The sequence below is a fragment of the Acromyrmex echinatior genome, chromosome 15 (genome assembly GCF_024713525.1).
Source record: "Acromyrmex echinatior isolate Ae372 chromosome 15, ASM2471352v2, whole genome shotgun sequence".
NCBI lineage: Eukaryota > Metazoa > Arthropoda > Insecta > Hymenoptera > Formicidae > Acromyrmex > Acromyrmex echinatior.
The window spans coordinates 10,496,204-10,523,744 of NC_141866.1; the positions used below are offsets into that span (position 1 = coordinate 10,496,204).

A 27,541-nucleotide genomic window follows, 5' to 3' on the forward strand; every position below is an offset into this window, starting at 1 on the left:
ACGTGAACACATTTAATACAGTCTGTCTTGCAGAAGACATCGCGCTACAATATGGTTATGCGACTCAATCGATGATGAGAATTTATGCGACGATGGTTATTATATTCTAGATAATTTAAATAATGAATCTTTTCCCAGTTAATGATGATAACTCTATCTTGTTCATTCGGCATTTCCCAGAAACACTGTTACATTTAAAGTATCTCAGGACTGCAAGACTTTTTTTCCAAAGAAACATTACAATATAAAAAGAGACTAAATAGTTGAACTGTCGATATCTTTCCTAATTAGACTTCTTGCACGGGGACTGCTCCAAAAGTTTTTCCTACTAAATAAAAAGTCATGCTCAATTTACGCAACTGTATTCTCTGGAGAACTTAAACCTATATTACTGAAGTACGTTAATTTCTACTTTTTCCGTTTGCATAAAAAATAAAAGTTAAGGTTGATGAAGGATAGTTTTTTTTTCTTTAGTTTCAGCTCTCTATTTAGAGATATTACGTTCATTTAATATATCATATAACATTTGCACACCCGCGCGCATATTCATGTGCATATATTCTAATCATAATTCACTAAACACAATATATATCATTATAATTTGTAATGCAAACCTTTAACCACTAACGCAGTGGGGAAATAACTGTTTCTGACCTCTCACATTTGAATTCATAATTGCGTCAGCTGATAAAGTTCGCTTAGAAATGTAACTGAGAGAGAAGTTTCAGCAATTTGGATATACCATTGAGAAGTTAGGATTGGTGAAGACGTAGAGCACGAATCAGTAGATCAGAAGTGCTTTCCAATTAGTACTGCACTCGCCTAGTTTACAAGAATTTCGAAAACTATTTAAAATCAGTAAAGACATATCACTTTCCTTATTTATTGACTGCATAATTTACGCAAATTTCTACTGTTGAAATAATAAATTATATGAAATTTACATAAACTTTCGCTTATGCATTTCCGCCTCCTGCCGGGAATATTTTTCTGAATCCTGAACCCTTCTAATAAATAAAATAGAGAATGATAAACGCAATCATTGAGTTTAAGCGTACTGTGAAGGTAGTTTGAAGCGTACACTAAGAAGATTGAAAAACTTATCGAGATCTGTCGATATCTAAAATGCTTTTAAAGCGGTTATATTGAAATAATAAATTATGGAAAATATTCATATTGACTTTTCAACGTTTACTCCAATTATCGCAACGTGGACGGATGCTTGTTTAAAACAAATAATAATAATCGATTTTATTAAAGTTTCTAGAAAAAATAAATTGAACAATTCACGAATTCTTGTTGAATTTTACTGCAACAAACATAATTATTATATTATTTGCAAGCGTTGTTAACAGAGACAAAAATGACGTTTAAAGATTGGTATTTTAACAAATATTAACAAGTAAACTTAAGATTTTAATTTCAATTTCATTCTAATTGCAAATTCGATTGTACAAAAAATTTATTTATACTTTGCCAGGAATTTGGTAATTTCACCGCAGCGCATCCTAACGTAACGAAGCTTTCGGAAGAGATTTTGTCCCAAAGGGGATGGTCGGGTATTATCTCGCATAGCCCTCGCCTACTCCCGAAGGTAACCTTCGAGACTTTCCTGCATTAACTCGTTTCAGTGGCGCAAACAATTCCGGGCCGGTCGTTAAGGATCCGTTACTACTAGCCGCTTGAGAAGCGAGTGCTTTTGCTCATTGGCCACTTAGTTCTCGACTTGTGTCGCTGATAGTTTAATTAAAAATCGTCAACTTCCAGGATATCACAGCAGACGAGAATAATACAAACTTAAGAAACGTTGGAAATTATATTAACTATTCATAAAGCTGAGATGAATAAAATAACTTAATCTTCTTGAATTATTATATAATCGTAAAGAGTTGGCACAATGTTAAAAAAATAATCGCCATTATCCTTTGCACAATTATAGTCTTAAATGTTAAAACAAAGGACTTGTTATCGAAAATAAAAATCAAATCTCAGATACATAAATAATGACATTTTCGATTCTCTAGTTAAATTCTTCACGCTTTATAATCACGTAAACAATGTGGCAAACTCATTACAAACTTTTTAATTGCTTCTCATTATCAGAACGCCTTAGTCTAGATGCAACGAACGTCGCCGCAATTTTAAACGAGAAAGTCAACTTAGCTTCAAGGTACAATTTTGCAGATTTATGTAACTTGGTGGGATTCAATTGCAAACGCGTTACATACGCTTTAGCAGGGAGCTTAGACGAGGTTAAATGGGACGCTTAACGCACGGCGTCAGGGACGTAATGGCGTGTGTAGTAATAGTAGAAACGGATTTGGCCACGACCACGATGATATATTCGTTTCATTAGCCAAGCTTAGTGTCCCGGAGACCCTACCAGTCGCAATCCTTCCGTCGAAGAAGATCTACCCGTATTTACGATACCCAATCTCTCCTAAGCAGTACATTCTTCAAGAAATTTATCGCATTTGCTATAACTACTTCAAAAAAAAAAAAAGAAAGAAATCTCAAGAATTATCTCGTCAATTTATGCATTTCGTAGGTAACTGAAAACGCTTTCAATTCCGGAGTTGAAAGTATCCTCTTACTTTCCGCGTATCAAAAGCTCGTAGTGCTGTAAGGAGACTTTACAGAGTGACGTATGCCAAATGAGAACAGATTGAAGGATTAGGATACACATACGTTTCGGTGCCCTCGTCACGATTAGAGAACGCGATCAATTACGCTTAATTACAGAAATTACATTACAGGATTTCGTGCAAACTCCAGGAACGTCGCAAACACGTGATCGCAAGTATGCAAATGCGCAAGGTTCTTGCGCGATCTTAAATCGCAACGAGATTGCATGATCTTAAAACAATTATCGAATAATAGAGTGAAAGATTTAGCTTGTCAGTATTTGAAATAAGATAACGAAAATTGTATACAAGTTAGGTAAGTGTGGATTCGCACTACTGGGTGAAATGATAGTCATTTAACATTCCTCCTTTAAAGATTTACGATTAATTATTATCGGATCGTATTAAGACGCGTATCTCATTTATCTGTCTATCGACTTTATCTATGACGTATTCCGAAATTACACAGTTTTCGAATTAACACGACTGACGGTCTTGACAAGATATCACACAAGTATCCAAGATAATCGTCAAGACGTCATTAATCATATTGCGAAATTATAAAGTTAAAATAAATCATAACATTTTCCTCGATATCCAGCTATAAAACTTTTTTAAATTTAAGTAAGAAACTCAACATTTCCCTTAATAATGTATGCACATTTTTTTCATCATCATTTTCAGTTTCGCATTTTGCATTTACACCCGAATTTTAACAACGAATTTAGAGTTGAACGTACTTTTAATGTTAAAGTCTGAATGTTATTTTGTCGCATTACTCAGCAGATTTGGACAAGCCATTTATTTACAGCCAACATTAATCTAGTGAACAATCACGTCATGATTTGTGAAGAAGTCCTATTTCGCTATTCAACGATCCTGAAGGCTCGAGGATCGTGGTAAGCTGTTTCTACCCTTTGTCGTGTTATCCGGAAACTACGGACTCGCACGGATTATCTGAAGAAGGTTCTCTCGTTCCTCAGGTTGGATGGGGTCGACCGCAGGTTTACGTCAGATTGAGACGAACTAGAGCGAGCTGGACGAACGCGGAGGAATATCAGCGGGAGGGAGAAAGGAAGAGAGCGGAAAAGCTGCGGAAACGACGATGCGGAAGTGGAAAAGCTTCCATTGAGAAGGGAGAAGGGATAGGGCAAGAACAGGCAAGCGGAAGACAAATAAAGCGAAGTGACGGGATTTGACGATGTAAAGGAAAAGGAAAAGAAGAAAAAACGAGGATCGGATGAGATGCAGAAGCGAGACTGCGAGCATTAGGGAAATTGAAACGGTTTTCTTTATCTTTTAAAGTCCTAGCTAAAGATAAGGGTTCGTGAAAGGAAAGCATACGTCTCTCGCCATCGATGGCGGTCAACAGGCTCTTTTGTTACATATGTTCTTCCGATAGACATATCTAGCACGTACTGATTTCTCATAAATATATACGCATGATGCTAATATCGAAAGCAGCAACACGTTCTTTTTTTTTTTTCAATCGTAATCGACAGATGCTTAGCAGCGCGGAAAATGAAATTGCAAACGTATCGAGAGTTGTGGAAGTGAATTAATAACTTGATAGATAATTAGTATTCTGTAGACTTTTCATGGGGATAATGATAAATATCAACGTGATATTGACGGTTCCGGCCATTATAGTTATTAATTAAAGGGCGTGTAATTCACATTAATATTATATCATTACATACTGAAGTGCTTGATTCGCGTTGGAATTGTAATCTAATTGTGTGTATTGTAGCGTATCAAATGTCAATGTTAAATTGCATTCCTCTCAGACAATCACTCATAATTTTCCGGCATTATTAATAATTACCGTACATTTCAATAACTATATTTTTGAGCGTACAACTCAGATTATAAAACTCGCGCACTTATTATATCTCGATAATTTCTACTTTATTACGTATCAAATTTTCAATCGCTTATCCGATCTCATGAAAATATACGTTATAAAAATACTGAGATAATTAAATTTCTTCCTCACTATCACATATATATAATATCACATATATATAATAATTAATCAAGGACACCTCACAACAGCTGTTCTCGGTCAAACGAAAATTTTATTAGTGCGCAGCACTCGCACAAGAGTCCAAGATACTATTGCGAATCCTGGACACTCGACGTTTTGGAGAACGTGGTGTTCGGCACAGTGAGTCACAGCGAATCTACTCGCGCGAGCTGTGAATATGGCCGTGCATTTCCACACACGTTTGTAATCTCACGCACATACCCACACACACACGAATATATGGCCTCTATCTCGGTATTTACGATACCGCTGGAGCACGCACGTGCGTATGATGTACGAACCACGGTAAATCTCGCAACAGCACAGCAGCGTGCACCTCCCCTCCCCCCCCTCACCCTTCCCCGGGGGGTTGTAGGTACCTCTGGCTCGAAGGGTCGGTTCGGGGGAGGTTCGGCGGCGAGGGCATCACATTGGACCTATACCTACCTACCTACCCCGCTTTTGGTATTCATGCTGACAGGTCGCCTTTATTGACTGTGGATAAACCGTGCGAGAGCGACTGCCGTCCGGATAGCCGTGCGTGTCTCGACAGTGTAGGCGGGCATACACGTGTGCGAAACACGCACGCGAGTGCGGAGTAGGAATGGCGGTGGGCGAAGAGAAGAGAAGAGAAGAGAAGAGAGCATCATAGGTGGGTAGGCAGAGGCTGCTGCGGTGGTCGCATTCGTATGCCGGCGGCACGTTTGGCAAATACGTGAAGGGCTTTGGTTTTCTACCGCGAGAATCAAACGATGCTGTCGTATTCCAAGCTCGCCAGACGACCACCATCTTCTTCCTCAACCGCCTCCATCTCCGTCTCCCCATAATTTGGCCTTTAATATTATGGGCAATTGATCATAAACCATTTGCTAAACAGCATTTTTCCGCAATGCAGTAAAAAAGTATTAATTCTTATTATTAGTTTCAAAGTTACATTGTGTTGGCGACGGTCAATATTTCAATCACCTAATTCACTTCACACAATCGTCTTGCACGTGATTACACGACAGCCACTTGATTATTAAAATTATAGGACGTAAAGATTCTATCAATTCTAATTAACTTTAGTGTCATACTTTTATACTAGTTTGTTAGGTATCGAAAATTTCATTTTTCCAATTTCAAATACAACGGCATGAATATTTTTATTTATTCTGCAAATCGTGAAATTATAGGTATGAATTATACACAGCATGATCATCTGTATGCGCATATATGTTTGTGTATACGAAATTAAACTTCTCGATATTTATTACGGATAAAAAAATGGCAGAGTTTGTACGCGATTGTAAAGCATATTTGCAAACGAATGTTGCAAAATGTGAAGAACATGTTTTGCAGGTAAAGCAAGATTACTCATACGAAACGTGGGACACGTTTTCACCCTTATTTTAAACTACACGCTTTTGCTTCTACCTTCTGTTAAAAGCAGCTTTGCTTTTATGCGTATTATATTATAAACTTATGCCAGCAGAAATATTTGTCTCATATCGTAAATAAAAAAATATTTCTCTTTTCCTTTTAATTAACAGATCAAAATGAAAAAAATATAATATAATATTGTATAATATTGTACAATATTGTGTTACGCAAAACATATTTGCTACATTTACTATACTCGCCCATTATTTCGTGCAAGCGAACTAAAATTGTTTCGCACGTCCTTGGAGATAACGTTTCCGCACTAGCACCCGCCATGCGGCTCATAGATTTCACCTAAAGCGTAAGTTTCCACTTTAAGCTCATTCTCAGCGGTTCTTGTGTGTAACCTACACCTCTTCGGGGGTACTCGATGTATTGCGGGTTTGATATTACGGTTCAACCGAACATACCTACACCCCCTTGCTTGGTCGTTGACCCATCGGCGTTTTCCGCTATTCCGCGTCTCCGCGTTATTCCATGCCGCCCGTTTCCATTGGCATTGAGTACGGAATACTGTAACGATGAAATTTTGGGCATCCAAATGTCAATATGCGACCTATATCAAGCAACGCGAATTGTTACTACTATGAATTTTAGCTACGAGAGGAGATGAAAAATGTCAAGAAAATTGATATAAATTGGATATAAACAGTTGCAGATCTCTGCAGTATAGATGTTTTCTGTTAAGTATACACTATATTTTACTGCAGTTTAAAAAATGTTATTATTTTTTTATAAAATTACATCGCGAGTACACGTATAAAACTGTGCTCGTATGACGCGTCACGAGCGAGCAATTCTCGGCGTTTAACGTAAATGTTAACGTTAAACATTTAAGCGGCGTCCTGCAGTCGCTGTAATATAGCACGCGCATAAATTACAGCACGGGATTTAATACAGAAAGAGGATTAAGCAATTAAGGCAAGAGGGTACGCCGCGTATAGCAATTTTTGCGAGGAAATCGCGCGTCGAGCGGCTTGATATAAATATTTATGTGTTTGTACCTCTTCTTCCGCACAGTGCGACCGGCTTTATGCATAAATATTCATGCGCATAATATGGGTCCCGATGTGCAGTTTGGTCGGTATTTTAGATTCCAAGGGACTGAAGGACGTTTCTAACTGACAGCTTCTGCATCCGCAAAGTTAATTACCACTGTAACATGCGTGAATTTTACGCCCTTGTTCGCGAGAAAGACGTTATCGAGTATTCAAATGTGAAAACTACATGGAAAGAACGATTTTGCTGATCTACGCGTATCTGCAAATTATACACAAATTTGAAAATAATTTTGTTGGATTATCGAAATAATTATGTAAAACGCTCAACGCTGGTTGAGCAAAATGTCAAAACTTCTTGCAGCATCGCTCATCACGCTTGGATTTCCTATACACTATTATTTTGCTAGTTTTGCCAACAAAATTATAACACGAAACAAAATTATTTTCAGATTCATATCTACAATATTTGGATATTTCAGCAAAATCGCTCCTCCTTTTGTATATTTGCACGTTATGTGCAAAGACAAATAAGTACACACAACTAAGTATTTGTTAGCACGTAATTTGTCGGCTCTCTCTCTCTCTGAAAATTAGCTTTAATGAACTCTAATTGTAAGCGAATCTCTTCTGAGATTATGCTCTTCTATCTACCTTACAATCATCTCGCAAATGTTAATCGCGTATAATTTCCTTAATGTGCGTATGTAGATACATAAGTACATAACACATTCTGTACTAGGTACTGATCCCATTCGCATAATTAAGTAAAATATTCGTGATTTTCGGCCGAAATAACATTTTAATGAGGCGTTTACCTCCGCAACGATTCTCGCTTTACATTTCCAGTCGGTGCATAATTGCAACGAGCTGCACGAGAACTATTGATACCCAATGCTGTAACAAGATTAAAGCTAATTGCGATAGTGCTTTTATATAACACAGATACGTTTTCATGGATACACAACGAACACGAATCGCGCGCATCGCTTCCACACATGCATTATTTATAGTGGACCGGAAAATAGTCACCCTAAAGTGCTCTTCGAATAAATTCGCATCATGAGTAACATGTATAACATGTATAACATGTTAAGCGTAAATATAATTATTCGCACCTGTGTATCAAAATTATAACAAAATTTTATTACAAAGCGGCTTTTTCAAAGCGCGCATATGGCTAATTAAATTCTAGAGTTTTCAACGAGAGTGTAAAACGAAAATCGAAAATTTAATTAATATATAACCGCGTCCCGTGTTAGAATGTTGTTATTGATTAACTCATGTAAATTACTGTCGATGTAAATACGATGAAAAAGGCGAACAAAATGTCAACAAATACAATACATCTAGTGCAACACAATAATGGCCACGAATATAATTAAATGTAAAGCTTAATGTACCAAATTAGTATATACAATGTGTCAATTATTTAATTAATTATACATTTTATCTGTATAACTGAAATAAGTGTATTAGATAACACGTATCGGATAGCGAGTTATCGCGTGTTTCTCATATATGTGTATAGGTATCGTGCATATGGCAAGTGATTATCCAATTTTTCTGCCGATCGTAACTCGCGTTAAATTACGCGTGTTCGGAATGGTGCCATTTAATCGGCGCAGCCCGCAGAGCGAAATCACCTAATTTTATATTATAATTACAAACCGAGCTGACGCTAACACCGATCCCGACCGTGACGGACGGCCGTTTGAAATAATTAGGCCCCAATTACGTCGTATCGTATTCTCTAATTGAGCTCGCCTGCACGTGTCGCGCGCGACCGGCGAGCGTGCGAAATGCCACGCGACGCCCGGTTTGTTGGAAGCGACGTCGACGGTTAGCGCGTTAAGTGGCTGCAATGAAATGTAAAATATGCTTGTTAACACGATAGCTCCCCTCCGGGGACTTAAAAACGGCGCCGCGCCGCGCCGCGCCGCGCGGGCGCGAGGGAAAGAGAAACGAGACGTAGTTTGTAGCCCTTGTAGGAGGGGCGGGGGAGGGGGGGGGCGAAGGAAAGAGAAGGGTACAAAGGCAGGGCGGACCTGCGAAAAGGGCGGTGGCGTTGCGTTGCGTTGCGTTGCGTTGCGTTGCGTTGCGTTGCGTTGCGTTGCGTTGGTGAAAAGGCAGGATGGAAAGTATGCAGGGAGACTCTGCCACTTTTATTAGAAGCCCGCGTGTACACTTTTTCTCGCCCTCTTATGTCTACATATGTATTTCTATGTAAAATAGCAGTTAAATCCATCTCTTTCTCTCTTTCTCGCTTTCTCGTTTCAATACGTTTATTGCAAAATTTAAAAGAGTTTTAATACGTGTATATGACTATTGTTTTTGTGAAAGTTTCGCGTATGTACAAATGTAACTACGTCTTGGTGATACCAAACGCAGCCGTGTCTTTCTGCAATTGAATGCGGAAAGTTTCACAGCTAGAATACCTACATTTTAAAGGCTAATTAATTTCTTGGAATATTACATCGGTATTTGTACAGTAGAAACATTGAGTTTTACTCGGATAAATTAATGTTTCTTTGTTTCTATTGTAATTACCTCTGGCGAATAAAAATTATTCAATCTCTCTGTCATGAAAATCGTATAAAAGGAGTTAATTTAATCTTTATGTTATTACACAACTCAGTCCTCTATTAACTCATGAATATTTGTGATTACAGGATGTTTGGTCATGCATAAATCATACTGTTATTTAAATATTAAATCATTCTCTCTACGAGTCATTATTAATGTATAAATCAATTTGTAATCAAATTTTATTCAAACTAATCCACATTGACGATGTTATCTTAGCGAAAATTGGCAAAATTTTCACGATAAAAATACCAATGATTTTAAAAAATTGCAAAGTGTATACAATACATGCCGAACGTCACATTGCGAAAAATTTTAACGCGAAAACGAAATCTACGGTCGATATCCTCGATACTTTTCGGACACGTAAGCTTGTAACTGTTTTCGTGTAGCAAATTTCTCATCAACATTTTCGTGTACAACAATTCTCGTGTATGCGAACCGATGAAAGTACGCCGGTAACGTTCGTCGGTGGTGCTAACTGCCGCGCACAAATGTGAAATATGACCGGTCGTATCTCTCGTACGGCAGGCTCGTTTTACATACAATTACGATTTGTATCGGGGCGTAATTTTCCTCCGGAACGAAAGATCGGCCTGACTACTCTCTCCCTCCCTCTCTTCCTCTTTTACCGACCACCTCGGCAGTCTGCGCACGACATGCCCGCAGGAGTTACACAGAACGAAATGAAGGTCCTCGGCAAATTCGATTCCTAGCCGTGAAAACGCTCTCTCGCTCTCGCATTCTCTCTTTCTCTCGCCGCTTTCCTGATCTCGTGCGGTCCTTGACATTTTCCCACACACGTCTGCCATCTTTCCCCATTCGCGCGCGCATGAAATTCACAGTTACCTGCATCCTATTTTGTGGTAATTGGCGGCTACCTTTGTCTCCGAGAATACCGATATGCCAAGTCGGAAGAACGACGCAAATCGGCGCTTCCGCTCGGCGGAGCTTATATCCTGTTAGGGATTGTGCAGCTATCGAAGTATCGATTTAATGGTACGCGTTAAAAGCGATTTGTGCGAAAAGTCTGAACTAGTACATCGACTGTTAAAGGCTCTACGCTTCAGAACACATCGATCCTGAATCGTTCTTACACGAATAGAATTTGTAGAATTCCCTTTGAGAGAAATGTAACGGAAACCTGTAACTCGTTTAGAGGAAGAGAGAGAGAGAGAGAGAGAGAGCGAGAGAAAGAGATAGCTCATATTCTATCAATTATACCGAAATTCTAAGAATGAGAGTGTTAACTTGATAGAAGTCAATAAAACTACGAAAGATAACATCCCCTTTTTCGCATTTGAGAGTTTCCCTTGCCTCTTCAATACGAGAATATCTAACAGAGGGAAAAGTAGGATTGACTGGTTAAGAACGTCTGCGAGAATGCAAGTAGAATCGATCGATTGTTTACGCTAACAGTTTGAAAGGGGATCAGGTAGACGCCTAACCAGACTTTCGTCCCGCATTATCTTTAACGAGTTACCGGAAAGTTTCTGTAAGAGAACCCCTGGGAACTCAAGTGTGGCGAGAGAGGGAAGGTAGAAGAGGTGACTCGGAAACGGTGCGGCGCGGCGGGGCGGGAAGAGAGCGAACGAAGGAGCAGCGAGGCGCTTCCTGCAAAGAATATAAACAATGCGTTTTAATTAGAGCCCCTCGCCCCGATGAATGCACAATTGTTGCCCCCGGGGGGCTTTACACTACGCCCCGACGCCGCCCCGATGCCGCGCCGCGCCGTCCTCCATGTTTCCATCTCTGCTTCCGGTAGGTAACGCTGCGTGCCGTGTATATCAGATGCCCCTGACGTGGATAAAACTAATTTTTCCTCTCGCCTCGGTAGGGATGTGGTTCATTTTTGCTGCATACTAATAGCGCCGGCTATGTGTTACGGCAATATGCAATCTCTATTCAGTGTGTGGACGTTCAAGTAAAGTCATTAATCAAAATAATATTATAGAAAAAAGATTGCGTTTGTAAATCCTAAATAAATAAATTATTATTATTATTATTCGTACCAGCCATAAAAGATGATTCGTCGCTCAAATTATATTTGATAAAAAGTAAATTCTACTCTACAATATATATGCAAAAGTAAATATTTTTTTATCTCTCCTATGCTTTATTTACAATCTATGTCTCCTAGGATAATAAGTAAATTTTTTTGCTTGATTAGGACAGAGAGGAGATTGCTCAATGGCTGCCTTCCTTCCGTTTTTAACTTGATTATTTTTGAATGTATAGAGGTTGTTTAGCACTTAAAATTAACTAAGATCTGTAGGTTTGAATCTTTTCAGTCTTATCGTCTGTTCACTTTTTGAGTGTCTTGTTTTGAGTAATATTTTTTTACTAAAATTATGTATTTCTTCTCTCACTGTACACATGCGAAGATCTTTGTGAAGCACTTCGTTGGTAACGTACCACGAAGCATTGGTAACAATTCTTAAACCCTTGGATCGGAAACGCTGAAGTATTTCAATGTTAGAGTCGCTGCTCGATCCCCAGAGTTAGATTCCATAAGTTCATACTGACTTAAGTATAGTTTTATAGATTAATAATTTATTGTCCAATGTCAGTTGTGAGTTCCTGCTCATCAGCCAATATAGTTTGCTGAGTTTTAATCCCAAAATATTATTCAAATTTATAAATATATCTTTAATATAATAAATGAAGAAATCTAGAAAAGAAGACTTTAAGTTTCGTATTAATACTGTCTATCATCAAATGAAATTATGATAGAGAAAAATGTACTTTCTAATGTTGAAAAGAAAAATGAAAAAACAAATCCATAACATATCTTTCAAAAATTTTGAAAATAATACGTATTCCAATAAAAATCACATATATTTTACATTCAATATGCACGTACGATAAATGCTATCTTTTTTGAAACAAAACTTTGAAATATTTTATTTCATTCTCTTTTCAATAAAATTAAATTCCAGCAAATTTCTAGAAAGAAAGCGTGAATCCTCTTCATTATTTAAAATTTTATATAATGTTACTTTTTACACGTTTTACCGAGTTTCATTATCGTTTCTCTATCGGAGGGTACGAGAATGCTCGCCGCAACAAAATTCCGCAACAATCGACGGTAAACGTGTCTTTTACCCGAACACGTGACAATAATTCCGTTTGGGAGAATCGCAGGTTTGTATCCTCGTGCTGCCTTGATGCCAGCACATGTATGCATGCGTGAGCTCGAAGGTCCTAGAGCTGTAGCGTACGACACACGTGACTGGCTTGCATAACGCACCGCCTATTGTAATGCGCAATGACAACGTCGTGTGTTAGCTTGGGTTCGATGATGATGGTGTTGTTATACCATGGTATGGTTGCCCGTTGTCGTTGGGTCTCGCTAGAATTTCGCGATAAAGCAATTTATTCGAATCAAGGAGTAAATCGTCATTTACGTTCGATTAAACTGATCTAAGTAAAGTATTCTGTTCAATCGTAAAAATATATTTAGATCTGATGATTTTTTTTTCGCCCTCTATTCATCACGATAAAAATTGTAGTTGTTAGTACAACGCAAAATATGTCTCGCACACTTTTTCTAAAGTTCTTTAAAAAAAAAAAAAATATCAGATTAAAGATCTGATTTTTAAAACAGTTTAAAACGATAAAAAATATTTAAATTGTAATATATTTAATATATTCGTATCATTTTGATGAATACAAATGGAATCTTTAATCATGGAGAGTTTATCAATTCATCACATTCCTGTTCTTGCATAAAGAGAATGTTTATTAATTATTAATTATTAATATCAACCCTTTACGCACAATTGGGTCATTCGTGTCCTGTACATATTTCTTTTCCGCGAATACTAGTAATAATACCTGATTAAATAATAGTCTCTACTCTTTTCTTTCTTTTAAATACACAACTTTACAAATACTTTCTAAAGATGTTAAAATATATGTAAGAGAATCACTGAATAATAATTTTTATACATATTTATAAAAATGATAAAAAATCCGAAACACGAATCTATCGCATGTGTAGCAAAAGATCGAAAAATTCTGTGTAAGGGTTAATAATAAATTTTTATTAATATTGATTAATAATTGATAAAGCCAATAATTAAACACATAAAAAATTCGAAAAATAAATTCATAAAAATGTACAATATTGTTACAGGTACAGGGATACAACTATACAAGTGGAAGAAAACGCGGTGCTTTGGAATTTAACGGGAAGCAGGTATACGACAGAATTTTTTCCTTTTTTTGTCTTAAATTTTTCAAACGAATTGCTTCAAATGACTTTCGCATTTGATGACGCGAGTAAATCGCATGAGCGAATCGGCTGGCTAATCGCGTAATTATTTTTAATCTTTCGTGTGCACGACGCCTACGCTTATCGCGCTTCTGGCGGTAATATCGCATTATAGGTACGTACGTACGTAATGCCGGGGGTTATTATTCTCGCAGGAAACGACGACGATGAAGCATGAAAACTTAACTGGATCATAAAGGACTGGCGCGCGGTTGGAAGCACCGCTTTACGAGCTTTTCTGCATTCGCGAATCGTCGCGCTTCACAGACTGCTTTTCATGAGGCAGCGAACAAACGGCTCGCGATCCACTGACCACAAACGAAAACGGTATTCTTCTTCGCCCGCGCTATGGTTAGTGATAAACCCCCAAGAATGTGCGTGGCGCGATGCATATGCTCGAATAGCCCGCAACGACGTGAAATGTCGGTTGACAATATCGAAAACGACCTGCTGTTTCAGCATCGAAACAACATTGCACGCGATCGTCACAATATGCACCATCGCATCCGTATAAATATACCATAACGGCGATACCATTACAAGTATAGTACTTTGTAAGCGTTACTGATAAAATATGTATTATTGCTAAAAGTATCATATTCATTCGTAACATTTTTATCGACAACAATCGATAATTATCTTAGAATGTTACTTTTTTTAAATAATATATTCCGACAAAAAGATTCTTACATTCAAGAGAAAAATTTTCCCTTCTTTAGCATAATAATAAATAACGTAATGTTCAAATCTGCGCGTTTTAAATTTTAACGTGACGATCAGTGAATCAATATAATAATTAAAATTGATGGCTAATATTTTTCTTGAATATCTTAAATCGCGTTCTTTCTTGTCCACACAAAAGTGCAACATTTAAAAAGGCGGATATTTATCTTGCGCGTGTTATATCCTTTTATAACGTTTTATGTGTAATTTCGAATTTAAAGTGCCATAACGAATTGTAAATTTTCATCAATTTTCCTCAGTGATGAGGAAGGATACACTATCTTTCGTCTTTGTCGGCATCTCTTTATTGTGCCAGTAGATTTCTTAGTCTCTTACGCGAACGAGAATTGAATTGTTGCCGCGTTATTGTACATATTGCGCGGCGTTATAGCCTTCGGAATTGGGTCAAACAGTTAACGATCGGTATCCAGGTTACGAGTCAAGCCCACCTACGTGAATGCAAGCGTCGTTCTATCAACACGAAAGATAATCGCTTTTGGCGAAAGATTCCCTGGCGCGCCATCGATTATCAATACTTTCCACGTTCTATCGAAGGAAATAATTAATTCCATAAACCACAAGATGTCGAATATTATGGGATTTAATTCAAAGAACATTTGGCAATGGTATCTTAAAATCGCTGTTCCCAGGAGCGCTGAAATTAATTCCAAGATATATATCAAATATATTTGCATCATAATTCTCGTCGTATAAATAATCGCGAGAAAAGGATCTTGAGACTTTCAAGACTCTTACAATGTATGTATCTCTACAGAATTTTAATTCACAGAAATTCATTTTTTTATATATTTTATAATATATATATATATACAAAAGTTTTTTCGTGTTTTTATGTTTTGTTTTTTTCAATTTTTATTTCTACTTATCGCTAGTTTCGTGAAATAAAATACGAAAGAAAAAATATAATTTCTTGCAACAAATACGAAAAATTACACTAGTCATTGCAACAATTTTCTAAACAATTGAAGGTCAATACGTATATATCTACCGAAATACAGAGATATATATCGAGTTGAAATTTCCATTCGACGAAGGCCGTACGTAAATGGCAGAGGTAGAGACAAATCGGATGGTTATCAGGGATTGCAGAGGGAGAAGAGAGGAAATTGTTATACCGAGGCGTCGACGGCTATGGTCGCAACCGCAACAACTGGAGAAATTAATATAAATCTCATTTCCTCGGTACGGATACACCAAGTATTGTCTTACGTGTTTCATTCTCCTTCTTAACCCCATGCAATTCGAGTATTTATTTCTACTCGCCACTGTTTTATGGAATCAAGAAAAAAAGTTTCGCTACGATTAAAATCCTACTGATTTAAATTAAATTAATTAACTTACGCTAAATTTACTAATTAATTAGAAATTATCGTAATTAATAAAGTAATGAACTCTTAAATTCTTACAGCACTGTTTATAGCGATGCTTTTTAATAATATACAATATAATATCGACGCGACATTGTGGATTTCTTTATAGACACGCGAATGGCAGACAAGGGAATGCACCCAGCACCATGCGATGAAATCAAAATCGCGAATACAACGACTTTTGATTAACTACTCATCGATTGTGCGCCATGCCATACGCCATACGGGACGCGATAGGAGGAGAATGCTGATAAGAGCGGTGGCGACGCACGACATGGTAAATAAACGTACGATTAATTAACAACAACACCCGCCGCTGCCGCAAGCTTGCCGTCGATATCACAGTAAATCAGTGGCGATGAGAATATAATAATTGAAAATCGAAAACGCATGGAACACACTTGCACCTAATTGATATATCGTCAAGTTTTTGTCGATCGTTGTGATTTATCGTGGGTGTTTCCACGAGAGAAATGTACTGTGTACCGTTTACGCACGTTCATCGGTCGTTTACGTTACTAGAATGGATTCGTTTTCCCTGTTTCCCCCTCGGTGCGGTACAGGGAAATGGTATTTTTCCGAGGGCCGCAACCGATCACTACGTCTCGCTTTATAAATCACTTTCTACGCGAAACGCGAAATTGTTTCGTGCAAAATCTACACGCTTCTATTGTAGATTGATTCCCCGAGACAAGCGCTTAATTAGTATTTTGCAATTAATTCAACGCATATTGCATCTCTCATCTGCCAACTATGTGGTAAAGTGTGATTAACGCCAACGCGTGATATAATAGCCAATTAAATCGGTGATCAAACGACTTTTTAAATGAATTCTCATTTCATTTCAACACACTCACACACATTTATTTGTATCATTAAAAATATATTATTGTTGCTGCAGGATTCTTTTCCATGAAAAGAGAACTCTACAGTCAAGAATTGAGTTATTGTATACATAGGTACACACACAATATTTGTATCTAGAAACAAAGAGGTGCGGGAAGGAACTTATTCACATACGTTCGTTTCGAATATCTCCGCGCGACCATGAAGATACAAGTAAACGCGACGGCACGCGGCACACTAGCGAGCAAAATACTGTAAATGCGCAACGGCACAAATATAGATCTACCACGGTAGGAGAGGATAGAGAGAAGACGAGTTGCAAGCGTTTTCCACAACCCCCAGGTGCATCAACGGTCCTGTGGCAATGCCGGCAGAAGTAGATGAGGTGGAGGAGAGTGAGAGGGACTGAGAGGGAGATGGCAAAAGGGAAGGAGTGGATGGTAATATAACGCGAGGAATAGAACTCGGTAGACTCGGTTAATTAACGAAACCCACATGGGACAGGCCCGTACTCTGTCCAGGCCATAGCCTTCTCCTCCTCCACTATCTCTTGCTCTTTCGCCATTCTCTCGCTCTATCTCTTCTATTTCGTGTCATCCCTTCTCTCCGTTGTCTTCCTATTTCTACCCACCGCTACGAATGTGCTTGTAAGGTTGTACGTAAATAACTGCGCATCCTTATTCGTTCCTGTGTTGAACGCGTAGAAATACGACGACAGTGAGTAAACGAGACGGTGGATAAAGTTTCGGTTGCATAATGGAAAATATCGGTGAAGGGGGGGAGAAAAGATTTGTTCAGTCGCGCATGTGTATTTAAAGAAATTCTCATTTACTCTCGTTTACTCTCGTTTACTCGCTCAGTTATTTTCGAAACCGTGATCCACCTTGCGTTCCCGTATCATGTTATCCAGATATGGAATGCGGATAATTTCTGCCGGACAGAAGTCCGGGGGTCGTGCCCGAGAATTCTGACGAGCGCTTAGGCACGCGATATAACGTGCACGGTATGATAGTTCCAGCGACGATCAGGATGTGGCTAAGTGAAAACGGATAAGCGGATACTATAGATTAAATAGAAGACGTGATACTATCTGTTTTCCTTCCCGCGTTTAAAACGTTATTTTATATAACCGAGAATCAAAATATTTAATTCTACATTATTTCAATTAATATTGGTGAAAAAATCTTTTACTACTCGTTGCTTGTAAAATACGTTTAGTAAAATTTCGACGTTTGTATAAAATAGTGCTTAATTTTTTCAAATTTGGGAAAATCACTTTGTGATAAATTTTATACATGAAAAGTTTTTAAATTAAGATAATTTATTCATCGTAGTCTGACTGAATAATAAAATGTTCAATTTTCTGAAGAAATAGTACAAATTACAGTACAATTTAAAGTGCATAGAATGTTACATTTTTTTTTTTAAACATAAGGAGGTTGTGCTAAAATTAATTCTATTCAAATTTTTTTGTCTAATTCGTTAATTTGGATGTTGTATCTAAACGAGCTTGTCTCTAAAAGAATTAATTAAGAATCGATGAGAGTATTACGAACAACGGAATAAATAACAATTCCTTTCTCTACAACGTACAATCGCTGACTACTTCGCATTTACTTTCGCGCCCCTCTTCGATCGAGATTTAATTCCCCACAGGTCGAATTAAACGAAACGTCAGTGAAGCGTCTATGTGACGTTCCACGTGGTCGAGGACGACGCAGAATTGTTACCCCATTCTAGCAGTCGCGCGCGCGAGAGGGCGGGAGAGAAAGAGAGAGAGAGAGAGAGAGAGAGAGAGAAAGAGAGAGGAAGAGGAAGTAATAGCAGATGGGTGCAAAATAAACAGCGAAACATTCGTGTGGGACAGTCGAACGGATAGATGGGCAAACCGACGGCCGTGTGGAACAGGATGGCGTCGCTACTGTCTGAAAGACGAACGTCCTTCAATTATCCGTACGCAATACCGCACATACTCGCCGTAACGAGCCCTTGCAGTAAAACATGTCCGTACTAAACGTTTCTCGTGATGTGCTGTTTAAATTGTGCGTGCAATATAAATTTCCAGAGTAGAGAAACTGTCCCTGAATGCTTTTAAACCATCGCATCGTAAACCTGCTCTTTATGTCTTTTATTAATATTTTTTTTTATCTAACTGTCATGAAACAATCGTGAAAATATTTTTATATCCTACAAATGTTCGTGTGAGAATAAATATTATCAAGAATAACATAAATATGTAAAATATGAAATATCTAACAAAATGCAATTTCACAATTTTTTTATTTGTTCGGGATGTATCCTGTAAATCACATTAGAGTGATAAATTATTTCGAAAAACTCGATTTTGTTACACAGATTTTTATTGCCCGGAGAACATTTGAATATATTTTTTTGTCGTGTGGGTGCGTCATATTGCTCTTAAAACCGATAAACTCTAGTGTCATTTCACCAGAGAACGAAATGGTCAAGGAGGCGTGAATTATGAGGTCACGCGGCGTACTATGTTATACCTATAAATCATTATTTTTGGATTTCGTAAGTCACGATCCCATAAATAAATCCACAGTATTCTTTTGGCAATTTGCTTGTTTTTTCAAAGGCAGATTTGCAGAAAAACATTATACATATTATGATTTATATACGTGTTCGTTTTACATATCTTATCTAAATTTTCTCACTTGAACGTATCTCTCTTATCTAAATTTCTATCTGCGTTACACTCTTGTTATGTAAATTTTTGACTGCATCAGCCAAATCTTATCATCTCCAGGATCTTACTGTATCAATTACATTTTTATAAAATATTAAAAGTTCTATACACGATTTTTTAATAAATTAAAGTTGCATTTATAATATTTGTAATTGTTTTATTTTTCTCCTTCAAATAATTTTTATTACTCGCTACTTTTTAATTTAATTTTAATTTTTGGATTAATTTAAAAAGCAAACTACAATGTAATAACGATATATTCTATACATATACAGTAAATATAATTTTTTTATTCGATTTAATAATTTAACGAACAAGTTGTAAAAATTCTTTTTCTTTTAATTGCATAATATAATATAATCTAAAGAAACAAAAACTTAATTTTTTTTCTAGATTGTGAGCTATTTGATCGCGTAACTTTTAATTTGTGCTAAAAATATTCGGGCAATCTTACGATGTACAATGTAATATGCTGCCTAGACATGTATAGCAGTTATTGCACGGAATTCAAACGTACCAACATCATCGTGTACAGTGTACACGGAGCAAGCAGAAGGAGACTATGGAAGCTCAAGAAGTAACACGAACGTGTGGCGAATAGAAAGACAATAGAGAATGACAGACGCACGACATGGAAGACCGAGCGAAACCTGACGGGATTCACGAGGCACGTTTCACCTTTGGAGTTTTGCAGGTATACGCCGAGCCTCTTGAAAGCACCGTCGAGTTCGCTCCCTTCGCTCTGGTCGAGGGTTGAGCTTCACTTCGGAGAGCTTAAACCGAAAACATAATCAAATCTCGCTGAGAGCTGCCGCGGTGCAAAGTTACTAATTGCTTAATTTCCCTCGCTCCACTCCAGTCTTCTTGTCTTCTAGCATGCTCCTTCGATGCTCCGCCTCTTTCTGTTCTTCGTCTTCAGCTTGTTTTATTTTATCGAATCTACTCTCATTTTTTCATCCTTCTGCCATCTATGATATTATCGTGCAGCTTTTATTTCTTTATGTATTTTTTCGTTTTTCTATTTTTTATTTCTGTTTTTCATTTATGTATTTCGAGAGAATATATAATGCATACATATATTAAAATAAAAACTAAAATAAAAATTAATAACTAAATATAATACGTTATTGTTACAAATATATATATATGTGTGTAATATATAATATTATGTATTAATATAATATATTATGTAATTTTATATTAAACTATTAATTTTTATTTCAATTTATATTGTAATATATATTATATTTCTTTGAAGTATCTAATAAAAAATCAAATTTCGTATCGTAAACAATCGTGTTTACGCGTGAATTGATACAGTTTTCTGTAAAGTATCACCGAGAGATATAAGACAAGTTGCAGAAAGATCGCCAGAGGCAACGCGTGGTAGTTTCCTCTGTGTGAAGGAAAATTGCATGTGAAGAAGAACGTTGTCGCCTGTCGTCAAGTGTTATTCTATCTCTCCTTCTCTGGTTTCCCAACCTTGTCGCGTTCATTCTCTATTCTATTATATCGCACACAAATTTCCTATTGTACCACGGAGCAATTTTTAAACAGCGGAAAAATAAATAGATTACTACAAACTATTCCATTCTAAAACAAAAAAAATGTAAATGTAATCTTAAACTAACAATAAGTTACAATCACTAAATCATTTATATGGCGATATATTGTGTGTATAATATGCAGATGTAAATTTTCAAATTCTTACATATCTTCAATAATTACGACTAATAGCATTTTTCACTGACAGGGACTGGTATGTATTCAGTGCATATTAAAGCTGTTGTACACTAACCTAATCTGAATAAAAGTGAGATATTTCAATTAATAAAATATTCAATATATATTTTATCAAATACCACAATAAAATGTATTGAGGTCATTGAGGATTTCGTGGTTTAATTTGTTTCTATATTTCTATTAAACGTACACGTTTACGTTGATTTGTGTATAATGACTTTGAAGTGCACTGAGTAGCGCATCAATTCTGCCAGCGAAAAACGCTACAATTTTTAAATTATAAATTCTGCCGAAGAAAATCAATGTTAAAGTAAGAAAACGTCATTTTATCATTTATTTATAAAACTTCGACAGTAAAAGCTCAATTTCTGAAAAATCTTCAACATGTTTATTTATTATTCCAATTTTTGAAAGTTACGAATTTATGTTTGTGAAATCAAATAAATATGAAATATGTTTTGGCATACATGGTATTTGTTTCCTCAGTACATATTTATTCTATGGACGCTATATATTATCGCGATGCTGATTATATTATATATTCTTATGTCATTAAAATAAACAACTAAGAGTCCAATGGGAATACTTGCTGCATACTAAATCGTTACCAGGCTTACAGCACATAAAGTCCAAGCAATCGATCTGCTGAAGGGCAACGAATCGTGCAAACGCGATTTCATGCGAAACGAGCTCCGAAACTACCTGTCACGTTTCGCGCAGAGAAATTCTCATCTTCTCTTCACTGTTCGCTATTCACGAAATAGGGAAAATTTTGAAGTCAATTTCCGATTTCTGTTAAACACTTGACTGACAATGATTTAATTTTGATTTTTAATTGTAATTAATGATTATTTTCCAAATACTCTTTTGTAAGTAAATATATCCAAGTGTAATCAACAGTAAAGACAATAAGACGCAAGGTGTAGTAAGTGCGTTAGTGCGCCAATTACTGAATTAAAATAAAATATGTGACACAAACGTTCGCAACGTTGTTATAAAGTTCAAAGACGTACAAATTACAATGTGGTTTTCCCAGGCGTTTATTAACGGCGCGGCGTGAGTACCTTTCCTCTTACGAACAGGCAGCCATAAAGTTCTACGGCGGGGGGGGGGGGGGAGTTAAGGCAAATTTTCCACCTTAACGTTTGTCTTAAGAAGCACCTTGCGTTTCTTTCGTCGCGAAGGTACTACCGCGCCATCGAATAAATTTCAAAATGCCGCGGTAGAAAGTATAGACGCGAACTCTCCGCTCCGCTCCGTAACGGTAATACTATCTCGGAATATACGAGGCAAAGCAGAACGTGAATTTTACTGCTGAGCTTTTCCTTAAAGCCTTCTTATATTTCTTTTCGTAAAGTAAAAAACATAAAGGAAATGAGGAAAGAAGAAACAGGTAGACGGACAAAGCAAAGTACAAGAAGGGAAGAGAAGAGAGAGAGAGAGAGAGAGAGAGAGAGAGAGAGAGAGAGAGAGAAAACATTGACGAAGTAATAGCTACAGACCTCGTATCCGTGTACCTCCCGCCCTCGATATACACGTTTCGAGCCACCAGAGTAATCGATCTGTCGGACGATACTCGTGCCAATGAATCGCTCGAGCGCGATTTCACGCGAAACGAGCTCCGAGACCACCCATCACTTCCCGACAGAGAAGGGAACCTTCGACCGTGCAGGTCACCTTCGGTGAAGGATGGTCCGTTCGATCGCGATAAAATGATCCCTCCACCCAGCTTTTGGCCGATTTAACAAATCGTCCCAGTCCGGCGCGAGACCTTGCTACGGGCTTCTGGCTCGCCTCTCGTTTCTTTGCCGAGAAAACGAAAGAAAAGAAAGAAAACCGAGTTAAGAGCGCTGAGTTTCAAGTTTTTGTATGTACCGTACATATAATATCAAAACGCGAATTTTGAACGAATTCATATACCTTTTGTCAATTGCATATTGCACCGGAAACAATTATCAGTTTTCATCGTCGCTCTTGCATAATTCGCGATCTGATTAGCGAAAATTAATGTAGTCTTTTAAACTTTTTTTTTTTATATATATATTGTATTATACACGAAAAATATATATCGTATTCGAAATTAAGCTCTCGATTAAAGAAATTTGCATTTTTCAACACGAACGGTTCAGTAAACAACACTCAATTGATTCTTCCAGATTATTACCTCTACAAAAAATAGGTGGTAAGTCTCTGAGAAACGACGGTCGTACCATGCGGGCGAAAATGTAATAAAGGAGAAGACACTCGAACGAAATAAATCTTCGATCTTTCCCTTTCACGACACTCGATTCTCTCCTTCGTAATAAAAAAAAAACAGAAGGAGGCAATGGTCACGTTCGAATATGAAATACAATTCCCCAAGAAAGCTTATATCGACATCACTAAAATTTAAAAATTCTTATTTGTTATTTCTCTTATATATTTCATTTGTTGTGTAAACAAGACAAAGTTTTGACCGACGCAAGGAAGAGAAAGAGAGCGAGAAAGAAAAGCTTTTTAAAAGTTTAGGATCTAATAAAAGAGACAAACTAGAATACTTTTGAACATGATAAGTTAATACAATATTAAATGATATATATTTTATGTTTTCGATACGTGGAGGAAATGAAATAATAGACGAAAGATCAAAAATCTAAATAATTTTTAACCGCACATTGCAGTCTCTTCGAAATAAAAATATTTCAAGGCACATAATGAGATATTTAAATTATTTTATATCTCGCATATAATTAAGACAACTTTTTACATTACAAATGTAACTCGCTTTTGTCAAAGTCAAGATCATGATATCTTCATGTTACGGATATCTAGTTGCGCATACAATGCGGATATCACATAACAATGTACTATTAGTAATACATCCTGCACTGGCTTATCGCATAATATAGATCACATATATATGATATATGTATACGTTATAATTATTTTAAATTATTGATAAAGACAAAATATCGTGTGACATATATTTAATAAAATAAAATTATTTAAAAAAAGAGTTCGATTAGTCTATCAGGCCTGTCTGAGCCAAAACGACGCAAAAAAATTCAATGTAAGATTTTAGAAACTATAAAGTATTGATAAGCGTAAAGTATTAGATGCGTATCTAACTTTACAGTCTCCAAAATCTTACCCACATTGAATTTTTTTGCGTCGATGGCTTTGGATCCGATATTTTGGATCCGGAGTTCAAATTGGACAGGCCTGATCTACATATACATAGTTATTAAATTTTTGTTTTTTATCAGTTTTCAAAACTTACTTATAAGCATATATTTCAACTAATTCACGGCAGTAATTAAGAAGAAAAGCTAAGATTATCTGTTTTTTATTCAAAGATACTCTAGGAATATAACCACCAGCAAAGATAGTCCACTTTTCCATTCTCTTACATTCCACCTACATTTCCATTCTCTTTGTCATCTTTAGTTAAAATTCGTGAATTCATTTAAAAATTAAAATTAAAAAGTAAAAATTAAAAAGTTTTTATCTTGCTCATTCTATATCGTTATATATATATTCATACTATTATAATAAGATAAAACTTGATTGTTTTAAAATAGTGAGATATTTGTATGAATTTTTCCAAAATTCTACGAAATTAAAATCATTATTACATTAAAAATTCTTTTATCTCTGTAAATATAAAATCTAATTTTTTAAATTCCATATTTATGAAAAAGAGTATCATAAATGAATTAATTAATTACATATGTACAATTTTAATATTGCTTCGTACTAATTAACTTTTGTATATACGTTTGCTAATTTGAAAAATTTGGCTGTAATAATACTATAAACACTAAAATATCTAAAACATTTCGTATAACGATTAAAACCACGCAATTATTATTTTTACAAATTTTTTCAGAATCATGATGACAATCTTTTGATAGTTTTTTTCGTCTGGCGAACTGCGTCGCATAACTATAATCATAACGTGTCTTATCGGACTCGCTTAAGTATTATAACTAGGGGTAATGTCGTTAGTGGACAATGCCTTTGGACATACGAAGAAGTTTTCAAGAGAAATAGAAACGAAAACAAGAAAACGCCAAGTGTTCAAGTGCCCATTAGCTTCTACTACTACACTCGGCATTTAACTCTTCGATGTAATCGGCCATTGAAGATGACGATTTATATCTCGTTATGTTCTACCACGAGCGGAGAACGCTCTTTGTTCGGCCTATGGGAAAAGTGGTCTCCTAAGATACATTTTGCGCTCCCTAATCTGCGTACTACGGGACCTTCCTTATCTCGTGGTTCCTTTCTACATTCCTCACTCCACCCCTTTGCGGTTTTTGACCGTCTTACTCTTATTTCGCGACTTTCTGCTCCATGGTCGTTTCCCGAAAGGATCGTCGAGAGACTCAAGGAATCCGCCTCTCGTTTCAGAGCGAGAGAAACAAACGAAACACGAGGAAATCGTCTTTGCTATAGCGTCGCGCCTCCCTCTTGCTTTCCATCTTCCATACCTCGTCCCTACCATTTCTATGCGGTGAATTCGTTTTCCGCAAGGATGAAAGAGAAGCTCTGAGACAACCAGTACCGAAACGAGGAAATTTCTTTACAAATATATGTCTTTTGGGCTTACTTTCTTTATCTATAAAATAGATAGAATCTCTCGCCTTATATAAATGTAACAAGAAAATATACTTTTACGTGTGATATACATACAACACGATGCATGTGTGAATATTTATTATAAAACGAATTATATATATATATATATATATATATAATTTCATAAAAATATATAATATTAAATGTAATATTTAATAAAAATATTTTATTAATTATTTTATAAAGTAGCATATTGTAAGATAAATTTTATAATGTAAATCATATATTGCAGTATATAATTTAATATTAATTTTTATTAATATACAGAGTACTCTGGTGATACTAATAAGAAAGTAGTATAAATGTAAATTTTCTATTTTCGACTTATGTAGAATTACCCGCTTTGCTTGTATCACCAGATTTAGGACATTCATTATATTGATATTCATATGTATAAATACTTATATTTATATATATATATATATATAAAATTCAATTTGTAAAATACATTTCTCTCACAACAACATATAATTTTATAATACAATTCTTGCATATTATATACATATATTTTTATTAAATATTACATTCAATGTATTATCTTTTTTTTTATAAAATTAATTCTGTCTCTTCAAATGAATCGTTTGTGGTATCTCCTGCTGTTTCATTTTCTTCCCTCATTGCAACTAGAATACCGTGAAACACTACATTTCGGGTAGCAGTAACGACGACGGCAGTCGTGAATGAAGAAAGGGAAGAAAAGGAACTCTTGTTTATACGACTAGGAGCCACGATGCTCGCCCTTGAAGAAAACTCGATATCCTTCCACGCCTCGATTCCGATCTCCTTTGACCGTTTGCTTTTACGTACGTACGACTTCCGCGCGGGCGGTCTCGCTGCAAACGAGTTTTCGAGTTTCTCCCTTGTGGGTAAAGGGGATCGAGAAATTCCACAGGTTGTCCCTTCTACGGCAAATGCCTGTGTTTGTTCCTTTCGTTTGGTCCAGCGCTTATCGGCCGTATCGCTGGCTCGAGGCAATGCCTGTTCGAGAAGATCAAGAAACCGGAATCGTACGCTCGCGAAAATCCCATTTTCTCGACCGGCTCTTTGAATCCGAACTTGGTGAATCGAAGTTCTTCCAGCCTTCTGTATTTAAGGCCATTATAGCCGTTGACCCGGCAGCTTAATTTGGTCGTCAGTTGAATTGCTATACGCCCATTCTTTCTTTTTACGACTTGCGTCAGGATAAAGCTCCGCTCGAGGAAAACATTCGCGATATATTCTATTCGATACGTTATTGTCGCACTGTGGAATGTACAAGAATTCATGGAAAACGCGTAAATTGATTCACACGATTTTCATTCTTATGCAGCGAATGCATGTATACTTAAGAAATTTCTATTTTAACGCAATATCTTTAGAAATAACTGTCTTCGTTAAAATCTTTAAAATAACAATATAAAACATCGTTTATTTATTCAACCCCGTTCAAACCAGCGCAGCGCAACGAGAGAAGGGAAAGAGGTGAGGTTATCCCATGGATGTCCCGAAGAATTGGTTAAACGCGTGCTAGTTTTATTCAATGAATTCTTGCGGCAACCATACTACGGTCTCGTATACATATGTATTCACGCGCAGC

General features: G+C 36.5%; 1 protein-coding gene and 1 long non-coding RNA gene across 2 annotated transcripts in view; one reads left to right on the top strand and one right to left on the bottom strand.

Moving 5' to 3' along the window:
- LOC147907288 (uncharacterized) overlaps positions 1-23,603 on the top strand; it is a 51,228-nt gene extending 27,625 nt beyond the window's left edge. The window contains exons 2-3 of the long non-coding RNA XR_015547578.1: positions 13,795-13,857; positions 14,088-23,603. This is a non-coding gene — a long non-coding RNA (uncharacterized LOC147907288). The remainder of the gene's footprint in view (positions 1-13,794; positions 13,858-14,087) is intronic.
- Positions 1-27,541, bottom strand: part of Phyhd1 (Phytanoyl-CoA dioxygenase domain containing 1) — a 139,821-nt gene that overhangs the window by 105,225 nt on the left and 7,055 nt on the right. The window lies entirely within an intron of this gene.